At 34.5% G+C, this 7,191-nt stretch overlaps 1 pseudogene; it reads left to right on the plus strand.

Moving 5' to 3' along the window:
- The first annotated feature begins 758 nt into the window (after positions 1–758).
- LOC118854853 lies at positions 759–4,093 on the plus strand (annotated as a pseudogene).
- The last annotated feature ends 3,098 nt before the right edge of the window (positions 4,094–7,191 follow it).

Genomic DNA, 7,191 nt, shown 5'->3' on the forward strand with positions numbered 1-7,191 from the left:
AGTCTGATCAGAAAAGGTAGTCAAAGCTTTCTACAGAGACAAAGTTTGATTTTGCTTTGTTTCTCTGGAAATAAGTTAACCCCAGGATTTTTCGTATGTGTCACTATATAAGAGATATCAGATAACACTAAGCTTTGTTTACAATGACAGGTTTTAAAAAGACACAAATATTAAATGACCAATATCTCCATCTGCCAACTTTGAAAACTAAGGACATATCATTAAAACATGTTAGAAGAGACCTAAAGATGACCAGAGATAATATGGTGCCGATATTTTGATATTTGGCATTCAATTTAATTTAAGAAATACTATACTAGGTGCTTGGGAAGATATACAAATAAATGCAACATAGTTCCTAACCTCAGGTATTTTATAATTTTTCCAGGAATACTAGAGAAAAATAGAAAAAGAACGCACATTTACAGTATGGTAAATGGGTAGGAAACAAATGGAAAACTATCACAAGATTTTTGAGCAAAGAAAAATCGTATCTACTTGATTGGAATAGGGCTGTGAGGATCAGCGGAAGCTTATCTTGCCCTAAAGTCTAACAAGGATTTTAGTAGGCAGAGATGGTGGGGAAGAGGAATATATTTCTGGTCTTAGGACTTGAAATATATTAGTTCCTCTCAAACTGGGGATTCAGAAATGGAACTGTTCTATTCATTCAGAATTGAACTTTGTCTTCTTAGCAATAAAACCCAAATCATTGGAACAGTTTATTCATTATTATGAAGTGAGTTTTCCAAGTAATGATGGCAATTGATTTCATTGTGAATAATGTAAAAATAGAAAGTAATATAGTGTCATAGCTTTTTACATTTTGGAGGGAACAATAAAATCAGGTCTCTAGTGACTCTCATTTTGTTGTACATAGACTAATAGAGAAAGCAAAGAAAGAAGTCAATATATGAGTTTTTAGCATAATGATTGAATGTGAAAAGATCCTAGAACATGAAAAAGGTTTACTTTGGAGGCCCTTTCTTTTAAAGCCAAAATCTAGAAAAAATAAATGAATGTCAACTCTTCAATTTAATGCATGATAGATTAGTGGTACTCTATGGCATCCAGATTGTTTTTTTTTTAATCTGTCCTTATGTTAAATCCAGCCAAGTTATAGTAAATATTTCCTATGCACAAGATACTGTGATAATAATCTACAGTTAGAGAGAGCTCTAAAGTTTAAATAGTGACTTATCATATGTTATATTTTTTGAGCCTTGCATTCTCCCTATGAAGTACTTGCTACTGGTATTATAATACTCATTTATAGATGGGGAAATTGAGTGTTGGGGTGGTTAAATTACTTACCTAGGAACACAGGACTAGTAAGTGGTAGAAACATATTTCAAAACCAGACTGTCCTGACCCCAAGTTCTCCTTGCTCTACTCTAGTCATATCAAACCCAGATAAAAACAAGGCCCACTAATCGACACATAAGGATCCCTTGACTACATAGTGACTTTGTTTTAAAATGTTATGTTATTTGTTTTATTTTTATATTATATTAGTATTTATTTTGCTAAATATTTCCAATTACATTGTATTCTCTTTTGGGCCACAATCAGGAGTATTGTAGGCTGCCTGTGGCCTGTGAGCTGAATTTTTGACACCTCTTGCTCTGAACCACAATACAGGGTATGTTTTAAGTATTGGGATTGCAAAACCAAAAATAAAACAGCACCTGCCCTCAAGGAATTTATAATATGTTAGGATACACAAAACAACTACATAGATAAATACAATACAAGATAAGGAATGGTGGGGCTAAAGAAGAGATGTGGAAAAAGTAGTCATATTGAAGGGGGGGAAAGAACTCTCAGATATGAGAATCAGGGAAGGCTGTAAAGGGCGGGGTGCCTCTGAACTGAGCCTTGAAGCAGTCTGAAAAGAAAGTGTGTTGTAAGGATAGGAGATGAATTGATGGGATGTATGCCCTGGAGATAGAATGTCAAGTTTGGAGAAGCCTTACTAGCTGTTTAGTTTGGCTATGATACATTATATGTGAAGGAGAACAATGTGAAATACCTAAAATGGTAGACTAGAATGTGTTGTCTTAAATGTCAGACTAGGGAATTTGTGTTTTATCTTAGAAACAATGAGGAGACCCTGAATGTTTCTGTGTAGGAGAGTGATGTGGTCAAACTCATTTGTTAGAATGACTGTTTTAACAATTGTCTGAAGAATGGATTGCTCTTTATTAATTTTAACTATTTTATATCTATCTAGTGTGTTCTTTGTCCATTAAAGAGCTACCTTGTCCTTTGTTGTCACTTGTGACACTTTTGGGGATGTATTTTCCCCAATTTATCAAGGTCATTTTGATTTCTATCTTCTGAATTTGTTATTTTAATTGATAGAACAGATTGTAAGGTATTCACTTTGCAAGTCACCAAAAGGGAACAGAAGGAGAGTATAACAGACATGGGTAGCCTATCAGGGACAAATAATTGTGCAGTAGAAGTAGAATAAAATGTATTCACAGGAGAAGTATATCTGGAAAAGGAAGCCTGTGAGTTAAGTAAGAAGAACAAGGGAAAATTAATGTGTAGCCTCTATGCTCTTTTAGTGCCCACTAATGTGAAAGATCTTGAGTACCCTTCCTCATCTCACTTTTGCCCGACACCACTGTCTTGAGTAAATTCTCATTGGTTGATGAGAGAGTATGCATTAAAATCACCCAGAATAAAAAAGGTATGAATGGTTTTCAGTCAACTCTTGGAAGGAACAATCAAATCAATAAGGTTGAAATTTAATTAAAGTATCAAAGTATCAACTAATTGATAAACCTTTATTGGGCGAATAGCACTGTAAAAGGGGATATGAAAATGTATAAAAGACTATTTCTGGCCTCAAGTGACATATATAGCCTTGTCTTCTTTCCCTAATGATTATAAGATTATCAGTGGGAAAATAATGTTATTTCCCTCTTCATAATCAGATCCTAAAAGTTAAGTGCAATGTTAAAACTAAAAGTTCCAACGTAAAAGTTAAACACAAAATATACTAAAAAATCTTAATCCTAAAGTATAGGATTGTTCTAATTGCCTTTCTTTTTTCTGTATAGATCAAAGTATAATTCACACATCTTTCATGGGCTAGAAATTTTTTTCTAAAGCTCTTTTAAAAATCATCATATCCCTGATCTTTTTCTTCACTTTATGTAACTGGCAACTCAATTTACCCAGTTTGTGGTGGTCAATAGCAATGTAAGATTAGTTATAGAATTTCTCTTGGAGGTTACAGAATTCCTTATGGTCAGAACATAATTCATCAGTGAAATCTGTTTCTGGAAATACAGTTGATTATTACAGTTGTTTCAGAAACTTTTATCTCTTTCCTAGAGCAGATTGGAAACACTATAACTCCATAGAGGTCACATTTAGGAACATCCCCACATAACCCTGCACCCCTACCCCCACCTTCAAGACCTCATCGCTCTTATTCTACATCATCATCTTTAGATATAAATAGAACCTTTACAGTCACAACAAGAAAATGAGAGGTTGGGGTTGTCATCCATCCTTCTGTAGTGCCTCCGAGACTACAGCCGTCATGGGCTCTAGGTCCTCATGTGCATCCCACAGTGAATAAATACCGATGGCCTAATAACTTACCACCTCAACAGATACCAGAACAATGTCGTTTCACAGATTTCAGCCAACTTTTGCTGCATCTAGAGTAAATGAAGAACACAATAAAGCTGAAAAGCATCCAGAAGTCTTACATACTAAAAAATCTTCTGATCCTTCAAGTTCTCTTAGAGTTTTCAAAACAGAAGGAAGAGTTGAGAAAAAGATAGCTGCTGGTCCTCCTGCCAACATGGACAAAGGCACTATTTTTGCTCCATCTTCTAAGCTGATTCACAGAAGATTAAAATCGGAGGATGTACCAAGACCGGAAGTTGAACATTCACAAAAAAAACGGGTATCAGCTGGTGATCTAGTCTCACAGCCTTCTATATCTGTATCAGTTGGGAAAAATAGGAAAACCAATCAGGCATCGATTAGATGCATGAAGGAAATAAACATGGTTTTGTCATTAACTGTGAACATATTCATTTCTAATGGGGCATTGGATTCTCTCTAAGCCAGTCTGAAGACCAGACATTTAGCTCACTACTCTCTATTCAACATTAAGTTTTATGATTCTTTCCCCAATGTTGACTACTGTATTTAACTTAAAAAAATTCAACAATAAAGAGGGCCAGGGTGACCTTTTTTCTGGAAGAAAAAAGTAATCAGATAATATCTACAGGGTTCAAACCTTTTTTTCTCTAATATTTATGTTGCAAAGGCAAATCACTCATTGATCCAAGGAAAGCTAGATGCTTCTTGAATGTCATTCTAAGTAATCACACTTTCACAATCCAAAGAGGCAGATAGGTGGCAGAAGGGATAGAGGGCTCAGCCTACAGTCAGGAAGACCTGGGTTCAAATCTAGCCTCAGACATTTACTACCTGTAGGACTTTGGGCAAGTCACTTAACTTCTGTTTTCCTCAGTTTCCTTAAATATAAAATAGGCATAATAAAAGCACCCTACCTCACAGGGTTGTGGTGAGGATCAAATGAGATAAGGTAAAGCTCAGGGACTGGCACCTAGTAGGTGGTATATATAAATACTTATTCCTTTCCTCCCGTTCTCCCAAAGGAACACTCGTACTAGTACTTTGTGATTTTGTATTATTCCATATGTAAGATATAAAATGTACATAATATTAAGATATTTTGCATTAGCATATTCTAACACTCAAATATCTCATTTTCTTTCTGATTTGTGTTAGCAGAGAACAGTAGCTAGTTATTCTGTATTCCTTTCATGAGTCTCTCCCCTTTTATCTTTGTGAAAGTCATATTAGGTGAAAACTAGTGTAATATAAATTCCTTGAGATCATGAATTGATTGTTTTTTTATTTTTTATTTATTTTTGTCTTTGTATCTCTAATGTCTAAGTGTATTTGACATAGTAGGTTCTTAACAAATGTTTGTGGTTGAATAATATTAAAAGCTACCTGTAAGTTAATGTTCTCTTCAAGGTGCTATGCTTTCTCCATAGACATAGCCCATCAGGCACATGTATGTGCAAAGCTTCAATTCTAAAGAAACATAATAATGGAAGTACCTGATACCATAATACTTGGTTACATAATTATTTTCTTTGAAAATGGATTTAGAGCCCAGATCTGGAAGCTCTAAACAACTTGATCTTGTGTTATAAATGGTTAGACACTGGCAATATTCCCTCAAATTAAAATTACAAGTGGTATTTAAAATGTAAAAAAGGCCTTTTCTGGAATATGAATAAAAGGATCCACCCTAACAGAGTAGTGATCTGAAAATGGAAAATAACTTATGCTTTCATACCCTCTGTTCCCATATTTTAAAATGCTGTTTTCATTAAAATCGAAGAATCATGAAAAAAGAGGGATCTCCTGGTCCAAACTGAATTATGAATTCCCTCTAGATTATCTCTTACAAGTTATCTGGCTTCTGTTTGAAGACCATTAGTTATGAGGAATTCCCAGCCTGTAAAGATAGCTTATTCTATTGAGAACTCTAATCAACAAGGATATTTTTTACTTAGAGGGTTTATTAAGGGTTTACTGTATATCAAGCACTATGCTAAGTAAGCAAAACAAATCCTATCCACAAAGACCTTACATTTTAATGGGAGGAGACAATACATGAAGGGAAGCCAGAAAGGAGTAGGGGTACTCAGCAGTGGCATGACTAGAGATGTTCAGGAAGTGCTATAGAGGCCTAGAACTGAACAATAAAATAACAAAGCTGATGTATTAAAACCCAGGGAGTTTCTGGGGGCAAAGTGTGTATATATGTGTGTGCATGTGTGTGTGTGTACATATACACACACACATATATATATATATATACACATATATATATACATATATACATATATATAGCAATAGATGAAATAGATATAGATATATTTTGTGAGAAGGGAGCTTGTAACCTATTGTTCTTTACTTTGGAGACTAGTATCTCTATGTATGAAAATGAATCAGACTCAGTGTTCACATGTACTAAATCTGTATGAAATAGATGTCTGTGCACAGCCCCAAATGCTACAATACCTTGAAATAAAAAATGTAGGATTATACTTAATTGCTTTTTTTTTTCCTTCCTGAATTACTCCAAAATTTCAGTGGGAAAAAAATGACATAGAACCATATCTCAGTTATATATGTTTGGAAAGCCACACTGTTAGGGAATTGAGAATTTCTAAAGTGAAACAAGTCTAGGCCTCTAACAATAGCACACGTGTTCAGTGATGACAAATCTCAACTCCTTTAGCCAAGGATTAAACTGAATTTACTTCAAAACTCATTGTCCTTAGACAACAACATGACTCACCTTCCACAGTATCAGAAAACTTCCTTTTAATGATGGATTACTCACAAAATAGCTCTGTCCAGAGGGAATTTAGTTGAATTACTGTGTAGGAATCGAAGGACAAAAAAGGCTATTTTCCAACTTCAGGTATAAATGCTTGTTCTTGATTTTTTTTATGGAGTTTGAGATTTGCAACCTTCTGGTCCTCATGTTATCTATTCTTTCTTGTTGTTCTATAATGGAAATTATTGTATTTATACTCAGTGTCACCTTCAGAGGTTAGAGGGAAGCTATTACCCCAAAATATATTATTACCTTGCCTTGAGCATATAGTGACCATTTTACAGTGGCTTTATTTAATCATAGCTCCACTTTTTATTTGTAGATAGAAATATATTCAGAGTTCACAGTCCTAATCTCTTTATTAGACTTCAGTCCCATATTTCCATATTTGATTTCATTCAAAATATTCACAAGGCATCTCAAATTTCCATCCCATTATAACTTTAAATTCAACACGTTCCAAGCTAACCTATCATGTTATCTACATCCCAACTTCCCCAATCCTGTACTTGCCAGTATCTTTTCCTCATATCCCATTGTGGATTTTTGTCCCTCTTTTTTTTTTCCTTATGCAAAACTGTTCTAATGTTCTTGGCAAAAACTGTTGATGTCATCTTTAACTCTTCCCTCTTCACATTTTATACATATTATGTATTACCAAATTATATGATTTGATCTTGGCAAATATGTCTCTAATTGGACTCTTATTCTCTATCATTTATTCAGTTCCCCCTCTTTCAGGCAACAACAATCCAGGCTGATAGGTGGTG

The sequence above is a fragment of the Trichosurus vulpecula genome, chromosome 6, assembly GCF_011100635.1.
Source record: "Trichosurus vulpecula isolate mTriVul1 chromosome 6, mTriVul1.pri, whole genome shotgun sequence".
Lineage (NCBI taxonomy): Eukaryota > Metazoa > Chordata > Mammalia > Diprotodontia > Phalangeridae > Trichosurus > Trichosurus vulpecula.